General features: G+C 38.3%; 1 protein-coding gene across 1 annotated transcript in view; it reads right to left on the minus strand.

Moving 5' to 3' along the window:
• Window positions 1–27,130, minus strand: part of GRPR (gastrin releasing peptide receptor) — a 169,761-nt gene that overhangs the window by 92,635 nt on the left and 49,996 nt on the right. The window contains exons 6-8 of the mRNA XM_064483381.1: window positions 24,256–24,358; window positions 23,815–23,875; window positions 5,698–5,804 (exon numbers count right to left, since the gene is read on the minus strand). The gene's annotated coding sequence lies outside the window, so the exon portion shown is untranslated. The remainder of the gene's footprint in view (window positions 1–5,697; window positions 5,805–23,814; window positions 23,876–24,255; window positions 24,359–27,130) is intronic.

Raw genomic sequence — 27,130 nt, forward strand, 5'->3', positions numbered from 1 at the left:
ATCTCTTGCAGATAACAACTATAAATTCTGGAAATTACAAATTACAAAAAAAAAAAAACCAACTACATAAAGGATCTGGAGAATAAACCAAGATAAGGCAGATTTTGCAGGAGTGTTCAGATTTGGAAGAAATGACTGTCACATTGCAAGTTCTGGATTTTTGCAGCTGGCAGAGTGGTGGGCTGTGATCACAGTGTGGTACTATCTTAACCTGCTTTCTTTCTGACCTGGGCAACCAAAGGACAGAACTCAGGGAGGCCATGGCTGCTGGAAAGTCCAGGGAGGCCCAGAAAAAGGAGACTTGGAGCAAGGAAACCTCAAGTTCTACATTTAAACCTAGTTCACAATCTGACTCTACACATCACACGCATGGTAAAGACTCAAGCTTGCAGCTGAGGCTAAAGAAACTGAACCGAGACACGAGGTGCTATGATGTTACAGATTATACTCCCCTGATGCTCTCTATTCTCCTTTTATAGCTCTTGTTTTCCCAGGAATTTCTTAATATCTTTCTTCCACAATATGCTCCATGAAGCAGGTTCCAAATGGCAGGTTGGATTATTGTTTCCAATCCCTTGGTAACTCTCTGTAATAGAATTACACACCCATGCCTGTGGCCACATGCCTTTGCAGTAGCTCCCACTGGGGTAAGTGGAGATGATATCCCTGCCTCGTTAACTTGAGTTTGGCCATATGATTTGATTTGATCAATGAAATATGGACAGAAATAACAGTGTACCAGTTCTGAACTGAAGCATTAAAAAGCACAGCATATCAGTCTGGATCCAATCAGGAAACAATGATTTGAATACAGAAAGTTTAGTATAATGAATTATTAAACCATTAGAGATAGAGACATAAAGGGAACTCTAAATGATACCCCAGGGATGAGAGAGAGTACTCAAGGAAGGACAAATTTGGAAGAAGGCTGATCCCAAGGATGGGTTTAGATCTCATTGGAGAGGGTATGGCTGTGGCCCATTGGATGGTGGAGAAGTCGGCTGGGTTGCCCTGGCCAGAGCTGGTCCACAATCACCAGGTATCAGGAAACAAATCTCTGGGGTACAAGCAAACTGAGGCTGATGAGCAGGAGCACAGAGCGAGTCACGGTATCTAGAACCCACCCACTGGCAAGGTGGTGCACAGCCTGTGACATGTGGTATGTGCTGAGAAGGCTACAGGAAACACCCTCAGGGGTACAAGTGAGCCAAGGATTGCAAGTGGGTGTGCAGAGAGAGCTGGGGCACCGCTGCCAGCATGAGGCCTAGAGTGCACCAGTGTCCACACTAGGAGACTCATGCCATGTAGGCCTCCAGGCCTGGGCCAGGCCATGCGATCACTGAGCGATGGTGCACTCTGCGTGCATAGCTGGGACAAAGCACTGACAGCTGTTCCTACACACGTGCACCATGCAACAGAAGGAAGAAAAAGTAAAACAGCATATTGGATCCGGGAAAAGAAGCCCCCTTCTGCCTGAAATGTTCCTCCGCTGACAAAGCTTACTGTAAAGGACATGTTCACTATAAAGGATAAATGATGAAAGAGTCCAGTCTACTACTGCAGAGCAGGCACTGGAGGGTGAGTTGGAGTTGAGAGCAATCAATTGGTAACTGGCTCTTCTGAGCTGCCACCTCCATGAGAAGAGCACGGCCCAGAGAGTCATTCCTGCTTCAGACTGAGTCCTACAATGCGGAGCAGACAGGAGCCATGTGGAGTTTGGTCTACTCGAGCTGTGATCGTTGAAATGACAGCCAACTTCGAAACCCACAAGTATAAAATAAATGTTCATTGTGGCAAACTTTTGAGGTTTTTGAACCTATTTGTATATATAGATATAAAAACTAATTAATAATTCTGTTTTCCTCCATGTCCTCTGTGCCTGTGCCTAGGAGCTTAATATATACATTTAAATGGATTGTTATTCAAACTTTGGGGCCATTTTCTGATTGCACTGAAGGTTCAGCCCAGGTGTTGTCTAACAGGCTACAGACTGAGTCACCATTTCAGGTACAGAACAGAACAGGAACAACAGGAACAACATCATGAAAAATCTTACTGGATTTCAAATCTAATTTTAAAAGAAAAAAACCTTAAACCCAGGAATTGCTTTTTTTAGCTGTTAGAATCCACGTAGCTCCTTCAGTGTGAAGCCTTTATACGATGTACCTAGGCCACTGGGTCTGGTTTCATCATCTAAATTGGTACTTTTCTGATGTGGCTTTGAGGGAAGAAGGTGAAAACTAATCAGAAGAAGATTGCCTTGTGTGTGAGCTGGCTATTATTCAAAGGGTGAATCTATGGGTGGAAAGAGAAAAGAGATAATCAAAACATAGCCTCTACTTGTAGGGCTGCAACTATCATAAGTTAATTTTATGTTCCAATCCTTTTCTCCTGTTTGGGGTCAGTGCACATATCACACCCTCATATATAACTGACTAATGGTGAAGAACTCTGTCCTTTCTTGCATTAATTATTATGTTCATGTTACTTTCATTACAGCACAAAGAGCCATCAGCAGGCATTCACACATTTTTTTGGTCAATTGAAATTATTTTATAGATGTTCTTTTATATTTATTATTTTAGAGATACTCTCTAAGTATCTTTACTCTAAAGATATGCATCTCTTTCAAGGGTACCTGGTGGAAATTTCAGCATGGTATCTCAAACATGATGGTTGGCTTCACCACAACTGCTGGCCATCGCTATCAGAGGACTAAAGAGTTCAGCCTGGCTTCTCATGATGTCCAGTCGAAGAGCTGCCCCCTAGCTTGTGACTGGAGCTATGTGTAAAGAGCTTATTATCACTCTTATGTCAACATGCCCTGAAACCTCTATCTGCTATCACTTTAGACTTTGTGCTGCTGCTGCTGCTAATTCTTGTTCCAAGTGATCACCACTCTGCCATACAGGGGTTTTAAGTTAGTCTTTTATAGCGGGTTTTTTTTTTTTTTTAAGCACACTGTTAACCCTCCCTTTGACTAGTGGTATAGCCATTTATTTTTCTTCCAAGGATGTTCATTAAAAATGCTTTCACAATAAAATGATGCATTATGTTTCTATTATTTTAGGTCCATAATCTCTCTATCTTTTAGACTTTTAAAGTTTCCCCTTTTTCTACTCTAATATTCATCTTAAGAATCTAAAGCTCCAAGCTTCTCTTTTCTGAGCTGGAATAACTTTTGAGATGCATTTCTGAACAAAGTTTACCAAAGAACAGAAATGATAAGGTCGCTTATAAATGAAAACTACAGACAGAATGTAGACCTAGAGAGAATTCTGGACAAATTTTCTCCAGCTTTCTCCTTTTGCAGTTGACGTTTAGAGAGGTGAAGTGATTAGGTTACATCACTAAATGGTGGCTGATTTGGGACCAGGACTCTGTAACCCTTCTTCTCACTCAGTTCTCTTTCCACCATGTCATGCCACAGAATCAGAAAATCAGAGAGCAGGAAAGAGTGTTAGAGACCACTCTACCCAATCATATTATTTTCAAGTCAAGAAACCAATGCCAGGGAAATTTGGACATCTGGCCTGACAGTGATAGTCTTGGCCTCCCTATGAACACCCCAGAAGGGTCTGCTTGCTCCTTTGCATCTCAATGTGAAACATATTTCAGCAAACCTTCAGTCCAAGGGACTGACCCTGGTGAGACTACTCACTGAGGAAATCTGTAGCTCATACCCTCATGCCTGTTAGGCAGCTGAGCCATCCTCATGAGTAGGCAGAAGGACGGAGTGTGATAGAAAATCTCTCCCAACAAAGACATCATCCCACACATATCCTTTTTGGGGAAGGAATGCTTCTGGGTACTGAAGGCTTCATTCTCACTTTTGGAATTCCCTATTAAGATGCACATACTCCTAAAGAATCATTTTGAGTCATCTCAGATGTTATTAAGTAATATTTCAAGGGTTTTCTCTGTGAAAAGGGCTCCCTTGATGTGCTTTTATAATAAAGGAAGGGAACCAGGAGAAAAGTTCTGAAATGAGATGTTTCTCTGCAAATCAATCTCCTTAAACTACACTTGGGACTGAGTTGGAATTAAATCCTTGCTGCCTTACAGAGACAGCAGTTCTTAGCAAACACAACCACATTGCATAGTTTTATCTAAATGATGCAAAATGTGGATAGAATCCCTAGATTTTTCTCTTCAGTCTCATTTTGCAGTTGCTAAAGATCCCATATAGAGGGAAGGGCAAATATTGGAGCTGAAGCTTAAGTGAAATAATCTAAACACATTCTTGATTTTATTTGTGATCAGTTTTTCATAATTGAAAGTTTCATCAAGTCTAAGATAGACTTCCACCTCCCCATTTTAACACTTCTGAAATTGAGGCGTTGGTGGTGTCTTACAATCATTGGCAGCCAGGTAGGTGGTCATTGTCATGTAGTTATTTATGGCACCATTTGTGTTTACGTTATTATTTCAGTTGACTTATATTCACTGTTATTATCACATGAGTTAAATTTAACTGGCATTTAAAATATTGTCCATGGATTATTCTGTGATTTGGTATTAAGACATTAAGACATTGTGAGTGCAGAGTGGCAGAGAAGCATCAGGGTTTCAGTTTGATAACAGGGAAACAAACGGCTGTCACTGAAAGAATGATGACAATTTCATATTTTCGTTCAATGCAATGACCAAGTGCTTTATGGCATCTAGGAAAGGAAGATAATCACAGGTAGATAAAACTCTTAAATGTTTTGTTACTCACATTTATGCAGAAAGCTTTACCTATATCCCACCAAGCAAGACTGTACCAACATCAGCATTTGCAGAATTTTCTTCCAAGCTGGCAGCTTTAAAGAAAATCCCGAAGATAATAGTGAAGTATCATCTTAAGAAATGCTGTATTACTAGCGCTCTCAATGGCACAGAAGACAAGATCATATGTAGTCTATGGTATAACATAGATACAAAACCGAAACATGGACATGGAAATTCTGTGTTGAAAATTAATTCAAAAGAGTTCAACAATGAATTTGAAAAATCCCTAGGAATTGAATCAGTTTATTTCATTCATATTTCCCTTTGATGTATGCATAAGAGCAAAGTATTCTTAAAATCTATGTTTAAAATCTAAGTCTAAGAAGTTCTTTCAAAAACTATACAATAAAATGTCAAAGTAATTAGGAAGCACTATGTCATAATTTAACTTGAACCATTTTTTCTTTTTTAATGTTAAATAAATAATGGTTCAACTTATAATTGATGACATCTTAGATTCAGTGGCAAAGCCTGGAAAAATCCAGGTCCTCTGTCAAATACTTTGCACTGTGTCCATTTATAGAATGCACCCAGTGAGTAGAAGAGAATTGATGAAGAAGAAAGGAGGGACAATAACTGTTACAAAAGGTGTCTGGAGTGATTCTTAGGTCATAGCAACATCTATCAGGGAAGGAAGCTGTCCCTTGAGCTGATTTTCAAGTTACTTTGACATTTATAACTCAAGACTGATCACTTTTTACCTGGTGTCTGAACTTCTGCTGCAAAATTATCAAAGGCATGAACTTGAATTATCTTGATTTGCTGGATGGGATAATTACCTATGATGATTTCTTAATCATACCTCTGAAGACTCTACAAGAGGCCAAATATAGTTATGGAGTTAACCTTTTAATTAGCTTGGTTATTAGCTGCTATTAAGTAGCAGGTAATCAGATAAAGTGTGGAGAGCAAGGTCAAATTCACCTTCTCAGGCATCACAACGCAGATGTGGCCCCCTCTCCCATGGATGACTGTCACGGGCTGAAGATTCAGGTCCTCTTGCATTACATCCTAGAAATACTGATGAGCACCTGTGTGATCATAAGTGGGGAGGATAATATGCAGAGTTATGGCACATAAATGACTGATCAGTTAAGATTTTTCACCATAATGGCCTTTCTCTAGATATACCACCATTCAGACAGTTTCTTCCTTTTTTTCCAGAATAATGACTTAAAAGAATTTTTTTTAAATTGAAGTGTAATTGATTTACAATGTTAGTTTCAGCAAAGTGATTCAGTTATACATATACATACACATACATATTTTCTTTTCAGATTCTTTTCCATTATATATTATTACAAGAATATATAGTTGAATATAGTTCCCTGTGCTATATGGTAGGTCCTTGTTGTATACCTATTTTATTTTATTTTATTTTATTTTTTCACTGTGATCAATCAAATGTGAGTTTATTTTTTAAATTTTTTAATTTTAATTTTTTATTTTTATGCGTATCTATTTTATATATGGTAATGTGTATCTGTTAATCCCCAACCCCTAATATATCCCTCTCTACCTTTTCCCCTTTGGTAACCATAGTTTGTTTTCTATGTCCATGAGTCTGTTTTTGGTTTGTAAATAGAATTTGATTCATTTTTTTTAGATTCCACATACAAGTGATATCATATGATATTTGTCTTTCTCTGTCTGACTTACTTAACTCAATATGATAATCTCTAGGTCCAAAACATCGATAAATGAAAACTCCATTAAATGTAAATTTTCAGCATTACAATTTGAGACAAAAATGCACCCATTAACTTTACTGGTTACTATAGTGTTCATAGTGAGAAAATGTCACTGAGCACAGATAAGAATCAATCTTGATTTTACAATATATACAAATTGCTTATTTTTACTTTAAAATTGTTGTTTGTTACTTATATAAAATTGTTTTTGTTATTCAATTGATATATATATATTTCCATCTGTGAAATTGTATTTGTGTATCTCGAACTGGGATGGAAGGCATCATAATTCTCGTTAAAATGAACAGAATTAAAGATTTTGAAATTTTAATGGCTTTTCACTTGGCAGCAGGGATTTTCAGGGAATTAATTAAGTAAGGACTAGATATACTCAAGAGTCCTGGATTTAGAGAAGAAATAACCTTGCTAATGAGTATGTGATCCAAAGATGTTTCCAGCTTCTTACAAATTTTGAAGTCTCTTGAGATTACATCAAGACAATCATAAAAAACACCAGCCAGCCAGGCATGGTCCTGGCTTGAAGCCCACATGTCCAATACCAAAAGGCTCAAGTGTGGAAGGAAGGGTGAGCCAAGTTCACTGGGGTGCTGTTCTACGCCATGTTTTCTCTTTCGCCACATTTTACACCTAACTCAGTGGTTTATCTTCTCATTTTTGTATCCCCTCTACCTAGCTTAGGGTCTGACACAGAGTCCACACAAAATAAGGGTTCACAGATTATTTTTTTAAGGTCAAATTTTCCTTAAGTTTTAAATTGTACTTTTTATGCGTAGAGCAGTAACTCCCAAATTTTCTGGAGAATAAAACGCTGCCTGAATTTGACATCAGAATTTTAAATCTTCACCTTTAAAAAAATTCATGTTCATATTGAAGGGGGTTAGAATATGACACCCTCAGATATGCCTCTTTGGTTTAAGGATTATCTTGAGCTGGTTGGGTTTTTAAGAAACTGCAGACACAAGAGAAGCTCTGAAAACCAAGTAAAAGTTACCCTTTTGCAAGAGACATTTACATCTCTCAGGGAAATCTCCATTTGTAAGGATATCTCCCTCTCTGTACCCAGAAGAGGAGGATGTCTAAATCTCTAGAAACTCTTGGCAGTGGAGAAGGCACAGACTTAAATCTGCATAACAACCATGACCTTGTTTACTGTGCTTTTCCTGGGTCACCTCCCATAACTGCCCCACCCCCAACTCCCACCTCGAACATCTTTCTTTTGTCTTTGGCTGACGAAGGAAAGGTATTGAAGGTGGTAGTGGCTTAGGCCATTTCAGAGAGTTACTCAGTTTTCCTGGGTCTTTCCCATATACACAGGAGGTATATACGTCATTAAACTTCTGTTTGTTTTTCTTCTGTTAATCTGTCTTTTTATTACAGAGGGTCTCAGGCAAGAACCTAGAAGGGTAGAGGGAAAATTATTTTTCCTCCCCTACAAGATAAACAAAGGGGAATTAAATTAGCTCTATTTGGTTATTTTTGCTTTCCTCCTGTCCTATGCCCCCTAACTGGATTTAACTGGGATCCTACAAAGTCAAGATTGAAAACTTCCAGAATAGAAGTATCCAAGGAAAAGTTATCAATGACACAGGTTAAATCAAAACAGAAGGAAAATTAATATTAAAGACTCATGAACATGCCTCTGAGGACAAACCTACATATTAGATCAGCAAATATCACATTAACTTGTTAGAATATTTAGAAGTTTGCTACCAAAAAAAGATCATTCTTCACAAAGCAAAAGGAGACAGATAACACAAAAGCACATGCATTTACAGTCGTTAAGAGTTTCTAGTGTTATTAAGTGAAAGTTGACAAAGGAAGTTTTAAGTAGACTGAGGGGAGTGTGTAGTTCTGGGATAACATTTTAGAATTTTTACATACCTAAAGTCAAAACCAACTTTAATTTTGCTTAAAGATCTATTTATTCTATAAAATCTGGACCTGCCTATATTAATGATACCATAAAAGAGTAACACTGACGTATTTGAAATAAGAGATCCCAAGAGCTAAGAGCTATTTTTTCTTGAAAAGTTTATTACGTGAAATTTTTAAACACTTGGATGTCAGTTGCTTATTCCTTGGCCCCCAGAACTCTAGTACAGTGATTCTTAACTGGGGGTGGTTTTACTGTCAGGGGTCACTTGGCAATGTGTGAAGACATTTTTTGGTCACCTCAGCTGTGAGATTGAGGAGAGGGTTGCTACTAGGACCCAATCAGGAGAGTCAGGGGAATTTATCTCATTCATTGTTTGATCTCCTGGGTCTTGAATATCGCCTGATACATAATAGATGCATAATAAGTATTTGTTGAATAAGTAGGGGAATAACTGAATGAATAAATGGATGAATAAAGAATGACACAGTTATTCTCCCTGAACAATTTTCATTCACTTAATTTATACTGTGGTGTTGTTAGCTGTCAGTCTTTTCAAGTGGAATTCAAATCTTAACTTTTCCATAACTCTCTGCACTGCACAGGAAAGATGTGCTTATTCCCCATATACACACATGCGCATGTTTGCCCACATTGACAAAGAACATCGATAATTCATTCTATTGGAGGGAAAAATCAATCAGGAGTGTTTGTTTTCACTGTGAACATCACCGGGAACAAGATTGTTGCTGTGCATTTACTGATGAAATGTTTAAGGGGCAGCTGTACATAATGTGAGTCTGTGCCTCCAGAAATCTGCAGTCACTTTAGAAACAGCAACTCTATTTTGTTTCTGTTTGTTTTAATCTCACATCTGAGCTTTACCTGCTCCACTGTCATTTTAATATTGTTTCCTTGCCAAGGTCAGCCGTGAAATCACTTGGTGTTGGGATCAAAGATTAATCACAAACATAGCTTCCATTCGGGCAGAGGAAAGCATGGCTACTGTTGACTCTACAGGCATCAGCAAAAAGCACTGATCTGGGCATTGGGGGTGCATTAACTACCTAAGAAATTACCCCGAAACTAAGCAGCTTAATAAAACAAATATTTGTTACCTCATAATTTCTGTGAGTCAGGAATATGGGCATGGCTTAGCTGGGTCTTCTGGCTCAGAATCTCTCATGGAGTCAAAAACAAAGTACTGGCTGAGACTGAAGTCATCTCAAGGCTTGATGTCGTCTAAATTCACTCACAGTTGTTGGCAGCATTTAGTTCTTCATGGGCTGTTGGACTGAGGGCCTCAGTTCCTTTCTAGCTGTTGGCCAGAGGCCACCCTCATTTCCTTGCCACGTGGGCCTCTCCAGAGTGTGGCTCACAACATGGCAACTGGCTTCATCAAAGTGAGGAAGCAAGAAAAGCCAGAGAGAGAGTAAAAGCAAGATGGAAGTCACAGTTCTTTATAAACTAATCACTGAAGTGACACTGTATCACTTTCACCGTACTCTACTCATTGGGAACAAGTCACTAAGTCTAGCTCACACTCAACAAGGGAATCACACAAGGGCATGATACCAGGAAGTGAAGATCATTGGGAGCCATTTTAGAAGCTGCCATCAAAGGGGACTTAGATTTTAGTCACATGATTGAAAGAGTAAGAAACTAACAAAATGGTTTCCCTGATGCTAAAGCTATTTGCTGATTCATTCTGACTTAAAGTTCTTGTAACTTGTTTTTCTCTTTTCTCTAACAAACTCCCATCTCTGCTTCACTTGCCCAACTGCTTTTGTGCTAAAAAGCCCCCAACCTTTCCATTATACTCTCCACTTTCTATACATTCTTTACCCAAAATAGCTTATCCTTTAACCCAGAAGCTGTATTCCAAAAAGATAGTCATGGGCTGATAGCCTCAGAAGAATGAACAGAACCCTCTGTGATGCCAAGTGGATTCATCAAGATTAAGAAGAATACAGCACCCTGGAAAATGCCCTGATCGTGGTCACCTTTCTGTTCCATCTGGTTTTCTATAAAACCTCAGGACACCAACCCCAAGATGGATTCACAGTCTCTAAGGCATTAGCCTGTTGTGTCTCCCCCTTGCCTGGCAAAGCAATAAAGCTCTTCTTTCCTAATTCTTTCAAAACTCTTCCTCCAATTCTTAATTTGGCTATTGGGGTACAGAGGCCGGTTTTTCAGCAACACAGTGGTAATTAGCACTGTGGCACTGGCTACAGCATTTTGCTACTTGGCCCTCAGTTTGCAAAATGAGAGGATTGGACTGAGCTGCCACTGGAGTTCACAAGACGTTAAGAAGTGAAAGTTTAGGTAACTTTGAGACTGTCAACTGAAGCATATGTCTGTTTTGAACTTTAGTGTCACATTCCTGTTTGACAAAATATTCCTTTTAGGCAGCCAGATGGTTAACATGGTTCCCCCAACTTATAACCTTTACACTGGGTAGCAGAAATGAGTTTTATTCAAATCTTTAAAAAGCCACTCACTGTTTGACATTGCATAACAGGTATCACTATACCCCAGCATCCCACAAGGCCCTCAAATGAAATTTTCTTCAAATATCTCTTGAAAACTCATCGTCAAGACAACAAAGGCTATGAATTAAAATAATGTAAAATCGACTGAAAGCAAACAATTTAAAATCAGATTTACTGATCTTATAGTAAGTGGTAATGGCCAGTCTGGGGAGCAGTCGCCAATTACTTGAAATGTGCCTTTTGGGACTGTGGCGGATGTTCTGGGGGGTACTGTCATACAGTGTTTTTTCTACAGAATCCTCCATCATTTTCTTTTGCCCCTCCCAAAAAAAGTTTAGCCCAGCTGTTTAAAGTAAGCAGCTGACAAAGTCTATTTTTGTCTCTTGCTCAGTGGTAGCCTTGTTTCTATCATTATATCAGCTGTAAGAGGGCTCACTTAGCATGTCCACAGCAGAGTCACCAGAATTGAGATCTCCTGTGCATGGCTGGCTATTCCATTTGGAAAGCCTAGGATATGGATGTGATTTCCACAGGAGACAATTTACTTTTGAATTTTTGCAGCCCAGCCCATCTTACCAATACTGTGCTCTCTAGTCAAGATATCCCAAGGGAAAAAGTGCTGCAAGTGAGCTGTCAGACGTCAAAGAAGAACATATTTCTCAAATGGAGGAAGATTTGTTCCTAGCTAATGAATATTTCATCATAAGACCGTACATGACTCTGCACAAAGACCTGGGCTTAGCCATTATGTGTAGAAACCGCTTTGCTTAGTATCACATTTACTCCAAAGGAAGGATTTACATGGTAAATTTGAGTGAACACTAATAAGAGCAAATAGCTACCTTAGTGACAAGAGAAAGAGAATTTAGATTTTAAAAAAGCTATTTCAAAATTTCATTATACATGTGGATTTTATCTTGCCTTTAATCTTTCCTCTATGGAAAAATGAAACTTATTCACAGTCTCCTGTTGATATTATGGTTGAGTTCTAAATATGAGTATTATTGTAATTTTTAAGTCATAATCCCTTGTTGGCATTTTAGTCCCTCCAAAGGGCTTTTTGCTACTCCAATAATATTTTGTTTCAGTCTCTTCTCCTTACTGCCCCATCCCCAAATCAATGTGAGTTTTTTTTGCATTTGTATTAAAATAAGGGAAAGTGTAGCCAATGATATCTAAGAAACTTGAGTAAAGTTTTGAAGATTCTTTTTATTCCTACTCAAACCTAAAACAGCAGAAACTATTTTTCAAACATGGATTACAAAAGGAAAGCATATTGCCTCAGGCCAGACCATGGAAACAAAGGTAGACAGACAGGCACCAGACACACACAGGCATACACACACACACCACACACACACACACATATATATATATATATATGTAAACCTGGATGATCATCAAATAATACCGTTGCAAACCATGCCTTCTAGCCAGGATGCTCGGGTAGGTTGCCATTTTCTTGCAGGTTTGGCATTTCAATATTGTGGTTACAGCTCATAAGCGTGGTTTATAATGTAATTTTTGCCAAATTTATAGTGGTGAAACCAAGACCAGAAAAATATGAGTCAATTTGGGGCAGTATAATCCAATATTGGAAGGTTAATGGCATTTAAGAGCTTCTAATCCTTCCAAATGAGGTCACGGCATATCAGAGCTAATAGGCCATCTTGAAAAGATTCCCAAGAATCAGATCTCTGGACAATGGTTTACAAACTAGACATCATCATTCAGGATATTTCTCCTGTCAGTTTAGGAAACAAATAAATATTATTTTGAGGGGAAATGATAACACAAGAATTCTGAGGGTTATATATTTTTAAGGGGCTAATTATTTACTACTTGTTTTTTAGTTCTCAAATATGTCTATTGTAATCTTTGCTGTTTTTAAAAAATACTTAAGTATAACATCCATTCAATAAAGTACACTAATCATAAGAGTGCAACTTGATGAATTTTTATGACCCAGCTCAAGATATAGAACATTTCCAGCACTATGGAAAGTTCCCTTATATACCTTCCCAGTCAATACCTCTCACTAAAGATAACCAGTATTCTTACAGCTATCAGTAGTAATGAGCTTTGCCTATGCCTGAAATTCATATAAAGGAAGTTATATACTATGTACTTATTTTCAGTCTGATTTCTTTCACTCATCATTAAGTCTGTGAGTCAACCGTATCATCACATGCTGTTGTAGTTCCTTTTCTTCATTGTTGAGTAGGATTCTATTGTGTGAATATAACACAATTTATGTCTTTCTCCTATTGATAGGCATTTGAGTTATTCCCAGTCTTGACTTTTATGAATAAGGATTCTATGAACAAATGTGCACATGTCTTTGGAACACATATGCACTCACTTTTCTGGGTTCTATACCTAGAAGTTGAATTGCTGGCTCATACAATAGATGTATGTTTAATTTAAGTAGTTACTCTCAGTGTTTCAAAATGATTGCCAATTTACACTCCCATCAATAACGTACACGAAACTTCAATTGCTCCACATCTTTGCCACCACTTGGTATTATCAGTCTTATTAATTTGGGGCATTCTATTTAGTGTTTAGTAATATCTCATTGTGTTTTAAGTTTGCCTAAAGAATTGTGCATGATCTCATGTGCTAATAAACCACTTGAATATTCATTTTGTAAAATGCCTATTCAAATCTTTTGCCCATTTCTAAACTTGGTCTTTTGTCTTTTTGTAGGAGTTCTTTATATGTTCTGGACATGAGTAATCTTTTGCATATCTAAAATTTCTTCCTATCTGTGGCTTGCCTTTTTATTATCTTAAAGGTATCTTTTTAAAATAAAAATTGGCAATTTTAATGAAATCCAGTGTATCAACTTTTTCTTTTATGGTTAGTGTCTTTTTGTACCATCTTAAAGAAAAAAAATTGCACCTCTTCTAGTTTTACTCACAAAAGATACGAATTGAAAAGTATAAAAATATAGGAAAAAAATATATAAGAAATGAATCCAGCATTCCTATTTATGTGAACAATCAGAAAACTTTAAAGTGCTATGAAACCCACTGGAATGGCTAGGAGTTCAAAGAGTAACAACATAACACGTTGGTGAGGATGTGGAGCAACTAGAAGTCTCAATGCTGCTGAGTGTGTAAAAGAGTACATTCATTTTGGAAATCTATTTGTCAGTTTCTTATAAAGTTAAATGTTCACCCACCCTATGCTCCTAAATTTCTACTTCTAGGTATTTACTTAAGAGAAACGAAAACCTATATCCATAAAAAAAAAAGCCTTGTACTAGAATGTTTATAACCACTCTATCTATAACAGCCTCCAACTAGAAGTAACTCAAATATCCATCAGTAGACTCGATAAGCAAATTTTGGTATATTCATATAGTAGAATACAGCTCAGCAAAAAAAATATTTACTACTGATACAAGCAACATGGATGAGTCTCACAAACATTATGATAAGTGAAAACAGACACAAAGAGCACATATTGCATTGCATCATTTCATTTATATAAAGTTGTAGAACTTGTAAATTAATATGGGGTAACAGAAATCAGAACAAGCTGACACCTCTCCATTTTAGAAAATATTTTTCATGCAGGGAAAATGCTACAGAGGATATGAACAGTGCAGGGAGAAAAACTGTATTAGCTGAAACACAAACCCAAATCCTATTGGTGTATAGCTTCCCTATCTATTTGAGAGTATCAAGATGGCAACTGTTGATATTAGCAGTCCAGGGAACATAAATCAAGTGTGTCTGTGTCAGACACTTTATTCACCAGCACAGAAGAGCATTTGAAAGCTTATGGTTTATAGGAAAACAATCTGTGTGGTTACTGGAGAGATAAAGTTATGGGTAAGAGATGACAATCAAGAGGATAAAAAGGCTGAAGAGGAGGCAGAGTTCAATTTAAGAGGAAGGAGAAGGGTCCCCTCTACCATTCAAGGGAGAGACAAGTTATAAAGGACTTCCAAAGCCAAAATGCAAATTCTGAGAACTGTCCTAGGCAGTCTTCTGCACTCTCCTCTACCACTCGGCTACGATCACTGCTATGACACAGATTCATCTTACTGCTTATTGTCGGTGTGTGGCATCATGTGACCTTTAAACTGTTGCTTACAGATCTTTACTTCTCATCCCTTCATCTAGTTTAATTAGACCACGGGTCTTGGTGCATCATCTTCTGGTCTGTTGTAGATATGGCTACAGATGGAACTGTTTCCGTGATATGAGGGAATGGAAAAGTAAGGAAAGGAAAACACGGTATTTGTGTTTTCCCTGCAGTGGGGAAAGATGTTTTGGAAGGCCTAAGGCCCACTGTTAGCATTCTTGAGATATTTTGTCTTTCTCTATGAGGTCTATGTGCAAGAGAGATGGGCATGGAGACATTCATTCAAAAGATGAGATTCAGAAATATCAGCTTAAGAATAAGAAAACTGAGAAAGAGTAAAGTGCCCCTAATGGCAGAAGTTGGCCTGGAACCATCAGCTAAGCCTTGGTGTAGCTAGGAGCTAAGTGCGGTTAGTGCTCTCCTGGTGAATACAGATGATCTCAGTAACACCATCATCACACCAGCCCATGCTGAGATCACAACAGATCAAGAAAAAGAACAAGACCCCTCTGTAATCATGTCTGAACACAGATAAAAGCATGAACATTGTTCAAACCACAAAAACGACCAAATTCCCCCCGATCTTGGCTAATAGAAGTGATTGCTGCTGCTTCACCAACTACAGCTAAAGCCTCACGCTAGTCTCTCCTTTAGATAAGCTTTATTAAAGGCACAGAATTACCCCCATCTCCTGACAGTACCTAATCCAGAAAAAGTCCTACTTCCTGAACCTTCCCCCAAGCCACCTACTACAAGTCCAAATACAACAATAAATCTTTCTAACCCACTCTTATTGAGATGCAATATGGTTCCCCATTGTGTCCATTCACTCTCATTGTAATAAATCAATTAAACCAACTTTGACTACAGGTGTGTTTCTGGTGGTCTCTAGCTACAGGACATAAACAGAAGTATATAGAAATTGAGTGGAATTGCTAAGACAACATGAACACCAAGAAAAATTGCACCTTGTGTATAATCTGCATATAGGTCAGTACCAAGTCAGTTATGTGCCCCTTAATGGGACTTTTTGCATTTCAATCATTTTTAGCTTGAGCTCTTTGCTACTAGAAGCAGGAACAAACAAATAAAGCTCCACTTCATATAGAAACCTTGTATAGACTATGTGTCTGCACTAGGTAAAGATGCCCAGGGGAAGGGGGAGGGTATAGCTCAAGTAGAGCTTGAGATGCATGAGGTCCCAGGTTCAACCTCCAGTACCTCCTCCAAATAGAAATAAATCAATAAACCCAATTACCACTCCCTCATAAAAAAAAAAAAAAGATGCCCATGGGAGAAGTATGAGGTACTAATCTTTAGTTGGTCTGAGAGCACAGGCATCCTTGTCAGACACTGAGGCTCACGGAAGCTGGGGAAGGACAAGGAGACCAGCCCTAGAGTGACCACCATAAGGGAAAAAAGTGTAAGAGAAAGGCAGAGTGAGATGGAGTCCTGGAACTGCTCCCTACTGTTTACACTGGGAGAAAATGTTATCTGTGCCTGAACCTTCGCCCCAGCCCAGACATACAAATATCAATTTCCTGCAAAGACTCTTGGTGAACAGCTACATTCCCAAGGCTCTAGGCAGTTTTGCCAAGACCTTGTCCTTTTGAGAGGACATTTACACTTAAAGTGACTGTGTGGTAATTAAAAATCAGGTTCTGGAGTCAGAAATACCTGATTTTAAATCTTAGCTCCATCAATTACAAATTGACCTTGGGAAAGTTCCTTAATATTTTCTGTTTTGGTTTCTTCATCTGACAACAGAGACAATAATAACTAAATCTACTTCGTAGGGTTTTGTGGATTCAAAGGGCTTGCATAGTGCTTGGCCCATGATAAGCTTTCAACAAATGGTAGGTCATTATTTATACTATTAGTCTATATTTGGAAACACAATGACAGTGCCTATGTCCAATATTTGAATTTTTGGTTTTGGAGAGTTTTACGTAGTTACATGTGTATACACTCAAATACATATGTGTCTGTATCACATATGGGGTTTTTCATGGATCCTGGTACTTGAATGCGCAAATGCTATCAAATTACAGGGCCCAGGTTAGCTCAGGGATGAATACATACCTGTAAAGTGCTAAAAGGGGCTTTGTAAATTTCCAAATCTTAGGGATGATAAATTTCATTTGGATTTTACCAAGTTGCCTCCCTAAGCTTGGGTACTTTGCTTCCTTAAAGAATTTGACAGCCCCTCCTGTCATTTTACATTTCCCGGTAGTTCCTGGACCAGAAATAATCATGATGACTGATACCAGCTCTCCCCAACAGTGCTCTGACCCACAGGGACACCAAAGAGCCACAGTGAATAATTATTTAAAGATTACAAATTATTGCCTCTCCAACGGGGGCCTGTTTTAAAGCAGTCTCAATAGACCATAACTCCAAAGTCGAAACGGTGATAATGTTTTTCACTAAAAAGAGTTTAGAATGACTGTTGACTGATAGTTTTTCAAAGGGGAGGATCAGAGAAATCACCTAGCACAAGGGAAGTGTGCTGGAGGATTCCAGAGAGGAAAAAGACTGTGACCTTGACCAACTGTGGTTAAAATAGCTTACATGTGTGAATTTGATGAAAACATATGACCACAAGAATCATTGCTCCTGTCCCTTCCAGGGCCTTGGAAGGAGTCATTGCCAATGGGGGGCCCAGAAGCTTAAGCTTCTTTAGTAAGGTCATCTCTGCCCCCAGTTGCCAGGCACTGAGAGAGCGCCCATTGTCACTTGTTGACCCAAAAGAATGGCTCTCTCGTGGTGCAGATTGGTGGGAGAGCAGAGTTAGGATCCCCCTCCCAGGCATTGGGCACAGTGTCTGTCTTATTAGCACTGAATTCCCAGGGCCAGTGTAATGCCTTTCACAGAAGAGGTGCTCAGTACATGGGGCTGCATGAAGAAGGCGATTATGAACTTGACTCCCACCATGGTGAACCCCAATGACTTATCAAGTGAGGGATAAATGATGCTGGAGGTGTGCATAGCACTGACATTTACAAAGGCCTTTCTTGTATACAAGAGGTTGGCAAACCACCGCTCATGAGCTGGTGGGTCAAATCTAGCTCACAGCTTATTTTTGTAAATAAAGTTTTATTGAACACAGCCATGCTCATTTGTTTACTCATTGTCTAAACTGTTCTCCTGCTACAACAGCAGAGGTGAGTAGTTATGAGACCACATGGTCTGTAAAGCCTAAGATGTCTACCGTCTGGTCTTTTATAGGAAAAATTTATTAACTCCTGATAACTATTATCATATTGTGATTTTGAGCCTCATTTCATTCCTGTGAGGGAAGTCAGTCAGGTATGATTATTTCCACTGGATAGGTGGAAAAAACTGAGATTTGGCCAGTTAGATGTCTTTGTCTGGTTAGTTGTACAGCAAGTAAAGTGCTGAGACTGAACCTAACTCAAAGTGCTAGGACGAATTCAGATGTACATCAAGTGGAGGCTACCAGACTACTTGTAAATGAGCCCATGTTATGAAACTTCGGACACGGGCAGCTTTGCTCCAAGGAGCTCAGAAAATGAGGCAAGACTCTATGTCTCCCCTAAGGCTTTTGGGCATCAGTTGTAGGAGTCCCAGACATCCCTGAGGCCTTATGACTTAGTCTACTCCAGCTACCTTCTACCTGCCAGTGTCAACACTTCTTTAGGTGGAAGGCCACTCTGCTCATAGATAGGACAGGCTAGAATTTCCAGGAAAGGATGCCTTCCAGGAGTGGCCAAAGACTGACAAGAGTTAGTGTGTAAATACCCCAGCTCCCACACCCCTTTCATTAAGTAACCTGGGGCAGGGGTTTTACATGTTTCTCAGAGTTAACATGTCGGATGCCGGCTTGATGACGCATGCTTTGTTGGCTGCCTTCTTCCCCTTTTCACATTTCCCCACTCTCCTACCAGTGCTATCTGCACCTCCCAAATAAACTATTGCTCTCATATGCTTTGCTCAGATTCTGCTTCTGGGGAAACCCAAGCAAAGACAGGTTTGGATAAATGGAAGCACTCTTGGAGAAAAGCAAATATTTGGCCGCACGCTGATAGCTGAGTGCGCTGTTTCAAAGGGGGAAGATCAGTCATCGGGATGGAGTTAATCTCTTGTGGTTCATTCTATTAACCCAACTGCTAGTTTGCTGAGGGGGGCTCGCTTTCCCACCCTCACTGGTCCTGAAATCACCTCACCTGCCATGCGGGGAGGGATGTGTGTGTCAGCCAAGACCTCTGTGGTCACTGCTAAAGTGGAAAATAGTGCAATGTCATCAATCAATGCCTCACACATGCTGTCAGCCAGAGGGCAATTAGTGTTACTCAGGATGAAAACTAATCTAAGGCTGTGGATGAATGGGTTATTGAAGAGACTATCAAATCGGCCTGCCTGGAAGAAGTGACCAGAGGCGGCGGGAGTGCTCCTTGGCTGTGCCGGGCAACAGTTAGTGGAGAGCAGCATTCTGTCTCAGGCTTGGAGGGGGTCGTACCACTGATGGGAAGATTAGTCATTTTGCCTCCTTACTCTCTTCTGGGTTATCCCCTCAACAGACTCAGCAAATAGGGTACATCAACTCTTATGGTTGTGGCCATGTTTTATTTTTTAAAAGCAAGAAAATGGAATTCCTTCAATGTATTCACAATGTTTCTTGCAAGCTTTTCCCTTTTATGTCTGCCTTTGGATCTCTCATACTGTTTGGATTTCTCTCTTCCTCTTCCCTTTGGCTCCTTCTGCCCCCAACCCTGCCTCATGTCTCTACCTCTGCCTCTGTCTGCATCTGCCTCTTCCCTTCCTGTCCTTCTGCCCTGTCTCTCTACCTTGTTTTTCCATCTGCTTCCCCCTTTCCCCCTCCTAGATTCTCTCTCTCTCTCTCTCTGTGCCCCCTTCCTCTGCTCTGGTCCTTATTTTGGTCCTTGGAATATTTCCTCATGTTCTGGTATTCTTTAAAGTAGGTTCACTTACTGAGTCCTTGATCTTCCCCCCACCAAAAGCAGTGATGGTTAAAATCTTTCTATGTCATCTGTGGCCAAATAACCCAACATAAAATCAGTTAGATTCATTTTCAAGTAAAATTCCCTCTTGGGCTTTAAAAGCCTGACTCCCTATAGTTCCCCATCTGGAAAGACTGTCTGCTTCTCTGTTTTTAGTGACGTCCTGCTGTACATGCTAAACATTACCCAGCCGGTGGGGTAGTACAAAGTTCAGCCACCTCTTAGAAATAAGTGCCAAGTGTCATCTCCTCCTGTTTGCCTAGAGGGGCAAGAGAAAAAGTAGTAAAGGGCGAAGGCAGCTATAAAGACCTGCTGTTCACTGCTGCCTGGGGCTGCAGTTTTTGGCTGTGGTTCAGAAGTGCGCCTGTGAGGGGAGAGAGGACGCAGGCAGCCTTCACTCCAGACTGGAGCCAATATGTCCACAGGCTAATTGTGACTGGAGATGAGATGTCCCTGATACCTTCACAAGACTGAGACCCGGAACCTCCAAATAAGTCCTGGTTCTGAATCATCAGCCCCAAAGCAGAAGTTCTAAAAACCTGCTGGAAAGAAGCAAAGGGAGAGAAAGAATCTCCTCTCAAAGTCTCAAAATGATCTTGGAAATCAAAATGCCAAACAAAGTGAATAAACCGTATGCTAAAACAGTTGACAAAATCATCGATCAAAACATAAATTCACTCAAAATAAAACTGAAATCAGAGAATAAGCTTTAAAAAGATTTGCTCGTAAGTATGCCTAAGATGACAGGTTAAAAAAATAAATTTTCATAAATTAAACAGGTAATTATAAAACAAAGCAGACAAAAGAATAAGAGTCTCAGTACATATGAAAGGAATCAAATAGAAAAATAAGTGACTAGAATTTAAAATAGGATAAGATAGTTCCTCAACATAAGATAAACTCAAAGCTAGACACATTTGAATAGAGAATTTGTGAACTGGAAAAGTCTTGAATATTCATCCAGAATCTAGCACATAGATCCTGATACCAAATATAAAAGATCGATTATAATGTGTAAAGATCGAGAAATCCATAGGCATAATACACGTGCCATGAGAAAAAAAAAAGAGGGGGAAGCTGAAGAAGCAGTATTTAAGGAAATACTGATGTAAGTTTTCCATAACTGAAGACTTGAGTCTTCAGAAAAAAGTTCACTTTAAGACTGAGCAGGACAAATAAAATTATACCCAACTTTAGGCGCATCGTCGTGGAAATGAAGAACGGCAAGGATAAAGTGAAACTATCTTAAAAGCTACCGAATAGAGATGCTAGATATAATAGAACAATTAGGAAGAGAGTAGGCTTCTCATTAACAATACTTGCAGGAATATAATGGAGTAATATATGCAAGCTAGAAATTTATGTGCATATAAATTCATATTCAAGAGTGAGGGAAAAATAAAAATATTTTCAGATTTACAAAGGCTGAATTTATGACTCACAGACCTTACTGAAAGAAGTATTAAAGTATATACTTTGGCAAGAAGAGAAGTGAGCGCAGAGGGAATGCTTAGGATGTGTGAAATAACAATGAACAAATAAGCTGATAAAATATGTCAGTAAGTCTAATGAATGACTTAAAAAATAACCATTTTTTATAAACAAGAGTGAAACTAAATCTTAGAACAACAATAAAATGGTGGAGACTGTTCAGTGCATTGTTAGAGCATGTTAAAATCTTTGCCTTAGGAAGGAGGATAAATAAAACTGATTAACTTTGGCTTAGAAAAATTTATACTTAAATATGTTTTTAAAAGTTGACGAGTGACTTCTAAAAAATATAAAAAGATAAGTCTGAACAAAATAACAAAAATAAATGTAAATGAGTTAAATTTACCCAATAAAAGACATAGGCTATCAGACTGGATTAAAACCAAAAACCAAATCTGCTACCTTTAATTTATAAGAGAAATTCCTCAAAACAAACCACACATAAAGGTATAAAATAAAAAGCTAGGAGAAAATACATCTGGTTAATATTAATCAATTTAAGTGATAGCAATATGTAAAGTGGAATTTAATTTAAAAGCATTGCTAGAAATAGAGAAATGGAATATTATAATAATAGTAGAAATCCACCAGAAAAAATAGAAAGGAAAGAAAAAGAATCCCTTTAATCTGATAAAGATTTATAAAAAGCCTATAGAAATCATGCTTATTAATTTTTATTATTGTATAATATAAATCATAAACATTGTGTATAAAATAATCATGTACAAATCAAAGAATAGATTAAAATTTTTTCTTAATTTCTACTTTTTTGGGGGGTGGGGGCAGCTAACTAGGTTTGTTTATTTATTTATTTATTTATTTATTTATTTATTTATTTATTTATTTATTTATTTAATGGAGGTACTGGGGATTGAACCCAGGACCTCATGCATGCTAAGCATGTGCTCTACCAGAGCTATACCCTCTCCCAAGAGTAAATTTTTAAAATAGGGCTTAACATCATCCTTTTTTTGTTGTTTTTTAAACATCATTCTTAAATAGACTTCTGCTCGTCATCAAAGTCAGTATGATATGGAAATATGGGCATTTTACTCATTGTGCTTTAGAGTAGTGTTTGCATCCAGATAAGGTGTCTGATTTTCACAAAAGCCTGAAGGTAGTTCAAAATTAGTTTAAGGAAACATGGGTTGAATCTTTTCACTTTGTAATCTCAACATCATACACCTTCCATAAGATTTTCTCCTGGTAAATGGATTTTTCCAATTATTTAAAAAATTAATTATTGTCTAGTTGAGAGATGTTATTATTTGTTTACATTAACACTAAAGACCTTTTTAGTCTTGAAAGACATCCCATATAAAATTAATATGAGTGGCTTAATAGGAGATTTTTGCAACATCAAAAACTATAGTCAAAGGATTAATACCTGCAATATACAAGGAAATTGTGCAAATCAACAAGAAAAAGAAAAGGGAGATAGGAAAATGGGTGAATTACATGAAAAGACAAGTCACAGAAACAGAATTCTAAATGGGCAAACAAGAACAAGAAGAGATGCCCAACTTCTCTGGTAATCAGAAAAATACAAAGTAAAACAGCAATAGACCTTGTTTTCATGTTGTTGCCAAAAAAGTCATAAAATATCAAGTGTTTGTGAAGCAGTGAGGAAATAGAAAAACTCATGAACTACCAGCAGAGGTTTAGACTGGTGCAGCTACTGGTGACAAATATAGTGGTGTTCTAAGTGAAATTATAGATATTCCCTATGAACTGGAACTCCCACTCCTTTGTACAGAATGTAGATACACTCTCATGCAGATCCATGATGGTATCTGAATAAGCTTGCTCATTGGACCTTTGTTTGGGAAAACAAGGAGTTGGAGGCAACCTAGCTGTCCATCAAAGGGGAAATTGATAAATAAAAATGCATGCTATTCTGGAATGAAAAGCATTTGCACTGTGGAAAAATCTTAAAAATACATTCTCAAGTGAGAAAAAGAAATAGATATGATCTGAAGACAATACCATCGTATAAATTTAAACACATATGGTTTTTAGTTTGCAAAGATGCATATATGTCGAAGGAGAGATGACAAACACATTCGAGTAGGTTTCTGGTTAGAGTGGAGATGGAGCCATGGGACTAGTGATTGGTAATGAAGAAAAATAAAATAAAACAAGAAAGTGACTATGTACCACCTCATGGTGATAATATTCTCTAGTCTGGGGAACGAAAGAACTCAGATTTCTGTACCTGGAATTAAAAGAAAAGTGATTGTGGTTTGTCTATTTTTGTTATCACCCTTCATTCTCATTGAACCCTTTTATTAGGATCTTTAATTACACACTGTAATGTCTTGGCTTTTTAAGCAAACATTCATGTTAATTGAGGTTAACTTTAATTTTGTCCCCTCTTCTCATATATAACTTACCTTCCCTGTTGTATTAAATTGCTTGCACTTTCATAATGTTGTATTTTAAAGTATTTACATCCTGAGGGAATAAAAATTCTGTGTCAAAGAACTCTCCTTTGTGCTCAAGGTAAATTCTATTATCACAGGCTACACAGTGGATGACAGAGTGTTAATTTATCATCTATTGTAAGCACATTATAATGATGACACACAATTCATACTATTTGTGTCTATTAAATGAGTCTCTGGATCCTCACTAGTAGAGTTGCAGGCTATTTGAGTTTGAAGATAGTGTTTGATTAATTTAGTTCATCCATTCATTTCAAAGAGAAGGAAGCTAAGTTTCAGAGAGAGTAAGTGACTTGCCTGACAACACACAGCTGTAGCTGTAGAGCTAAGACTAGAGCCATGCAATGCCCTTTACATTTATCCTCCTTGATCAGGCAGAAGTGCATTTACCTGAAGCCAGTGCAGCTTAATCCTCAAGGCTCCTAACTTCAGACTTTTCTTCCACCTCAACAGCAGGGCCCAAGAAAGGAGTTGACAGGACTATAGGTAAAATCTGCAAAAGTAAGATGTTTTAAATGGAATCAGTTAAGACCACTGTCTCTTTCCATTTTGACTTCCTCTCCATCATATTTTCCCTTCATGTTGGGGAACAATGGAGTGGCCAAGAACATTATGTATTTGTAAGTTTGTATTATTTCTCTTAAAGAGTGCCTCCTTAGTACCTGGGTCCACCCCAAACTTCACTTATAATGCTAATAATACCTGTTATTGATTGAGAGTTCATGACCGTCCTTGAACTTGCTACCCAATCTACGAATTTGAACATCACCAATGACTTACTCGGTGTTCTGCCCCTCTCTCATCCTAAGTCTCTCTCAGAGGTAGTCACTGTGTTAGTTTTGAGTTTATTGTTCCCTTGTCTCTGTTTTGTTTTGTTTCATAACATATATGTTTGCTTTACAATATACAATTGTTTTGACTTGCAATGAACTTGATGACAGGGTCTTGTACTTTACTTAGCCTTCACCCAACATATTGTTGCAAGTAGCTGTGGTTCAATCATTTTCACTTCTGTTTAATGGTCCATTGTATGAACATATCATAATAGTTTACCCATTCTCCTGTCAATGGCATTTGGGTTTTTCCACGGTTTTTGCTATTTGAAGTGCTGCTATAGACATTTCTGTACATATTTTTGGATAACCATGTGCAAGAGTTTCCTTTGGGTGTACATCCAGCGGTGAAATTTCTAGGTCATAGACTTTAAGGATGTTAAGCTTTATGATTTAATGTTTTATTATTATTATTTTTTAAATTATTTATTTATTCATATTTTTTGGGAAGGGGGAGTTGATTAGGTTTGTTTGTTTGTTTGTTTATGTTTAGAGGAGGTACTGGGAATTGAACCCAGGACCTTGTGTATGCTAAGCATGTGCTCTACCACTTGAGCTATACCCTGCCCCCTAATGTTTTATTATTTTTCCGAAGTATTTGGACCAATATATAATACATGAGAGATGCATTACGTAAGAGATCCATCATTCCAGCTCCTTCTCAACACTTGGTATTGCCAAGCTTTCTGTTTTTTACAATCATATGGGTGTAAAATGGAATCTCTTTGCAGTCTTGTCTTCCCATTTCTTGATTACTAGTTAAGATGTGCATCTTTTCAGGTCATCTGCAATTCTTATAACAAAGCTGTAAGTTAGGGATTATCATCACGATGTCATAGACAGAGAAAGCGAGACACAGAGAACTTAAGTCACTTATCCAAGGTCACTCAGCTAGTAAGTGGTGGATCAAGGATTCAAACCCACGTCTGCTAATCAAAACCCTGACAACTTATCAATCCCGTTATATTAACCACCCCATTTCTTTCCTACAGATTGTGAGGAATAAGAACCTTGGAGAAGTTGCCGCTTTAGGTCTTGTAAGATTGAGAACTCAAGCACTGAGAACGCTTTCTTTCTGAAAGTGTGGATCAGTAGCCATGGATCCACCAAAGCTAATGTCTGTGCCCTCTGGCTGTTTGCAGGAGTGGGAAGACCTGCTCTATTTAGCCCTCTGGGTTTGCGAATCTGGTATATCATTGCTTGCTTGGTGATGAACTTTTAGAATAATACTTAAATTATTACATAAATGCAGAGCTGAGAAAAAGTTGGCTTTTAATTTTCATTCTCTGAACTGTTACTCTGGCAGGAATGAGGGGATGTCACGTTTCATAAAGTCGCCAATTACAAAGATATCCAGAATATGCAATTGATCTGACTATTACAGGTTTTTGGTTTTTGGTTTGTTTTTTGTTTTTGTTTTTGTTTTTGTTTTTGTTTTTGTTTTTGTTTTAATCAGGGCCTCTTCCACCCTGGGCTCCGGTGACCTCACACAGCCCAAGGAGTGACCTGACAGGGGAGGATGGTGTTGGCTTCACCTAGGACTGCTGCCAAGGAGCCTGGGCCCAAGCCCTCTGCAACACACCCTGAAAGGGAGCTGTCATGGGAGAGCCAATCCTTATCTGTGTCCCTGCCTCAGGGACATAGGAGCACAGCAAACATGTGCTACAAATGCCTGCCCTGGGCATTGAGTTTTGAAGGAGGGGAAAAAACAATCTTGTAATTTTGGATGCAAAAAATCCATAGCTTTCAGATGTCTGGCATTTCTTCAGTCCAGATAGCTGACTTTAGCAACAAAACAAGGGATAAAGAACGAGTCCCTTTGCAGGAATTTTGACAATAAAGACATCTGCCTTGGCATCTCTGGGGAGAGGTGATCACAGGGTTCTTGTGATCTAGGTCCCTTGTACTTCCATATGAAATTTAGAATCGCCTTATCAATTTCAAGAGGCAGCTGGCCTTTTGATAGGGAATGTATTGAACCAGTAGATAAATGTGAGGAGTGTTGTCATCTTAACAATATTAAATCTACCAATTCGTGAACATGGTATTTCCATTTATTTAGGCCTTTAAAGTTTTTCAATGATGCTTGGTAGTTTCCAGTGTGCAGTGAGTCTTGTATTTCTTTTGTTAAATTTATTCCTAAGTAGTTTGGTTTTTTTGATGCTATTATAAATGAAATTTCTTAATTTCATTTTTGGATTTTCATTGCTGGTATATAAAAATACAATTGATTTTTGTATCTTGATCTTGTATACAGCAACCTTGCTGGACTCATTTATTAGTTCTAATAGTTTTTTGTGGATTCCTTAGGATTTTCTAAACACAAAATCATGTCATCTACCAAGAGAGAGAGTTTTACTTCTTCCTTTTCAATCTTGATGCCTTTTATTTATTTTTCTTGCCTAACTGTTCTGTCTAGGACTTCTAGCACA

The sequence above is a fragment of the Camelus dromedarius genome, chromosome X (genome assembly GCF_036321535.1).
Source record: "Camelus dromedarius isolate mCamDro1 chromosome X, mCamDro1.pat, whole genome shotgun sequence".
In the NCBI taxonomy this organism is placed as follows: domain Eukaryota; kingdom Metazoa; phylum Chordata; class Mammalia; order Artiodactyla; family Camelidae; genus Camelus; species Camelus dromedarius.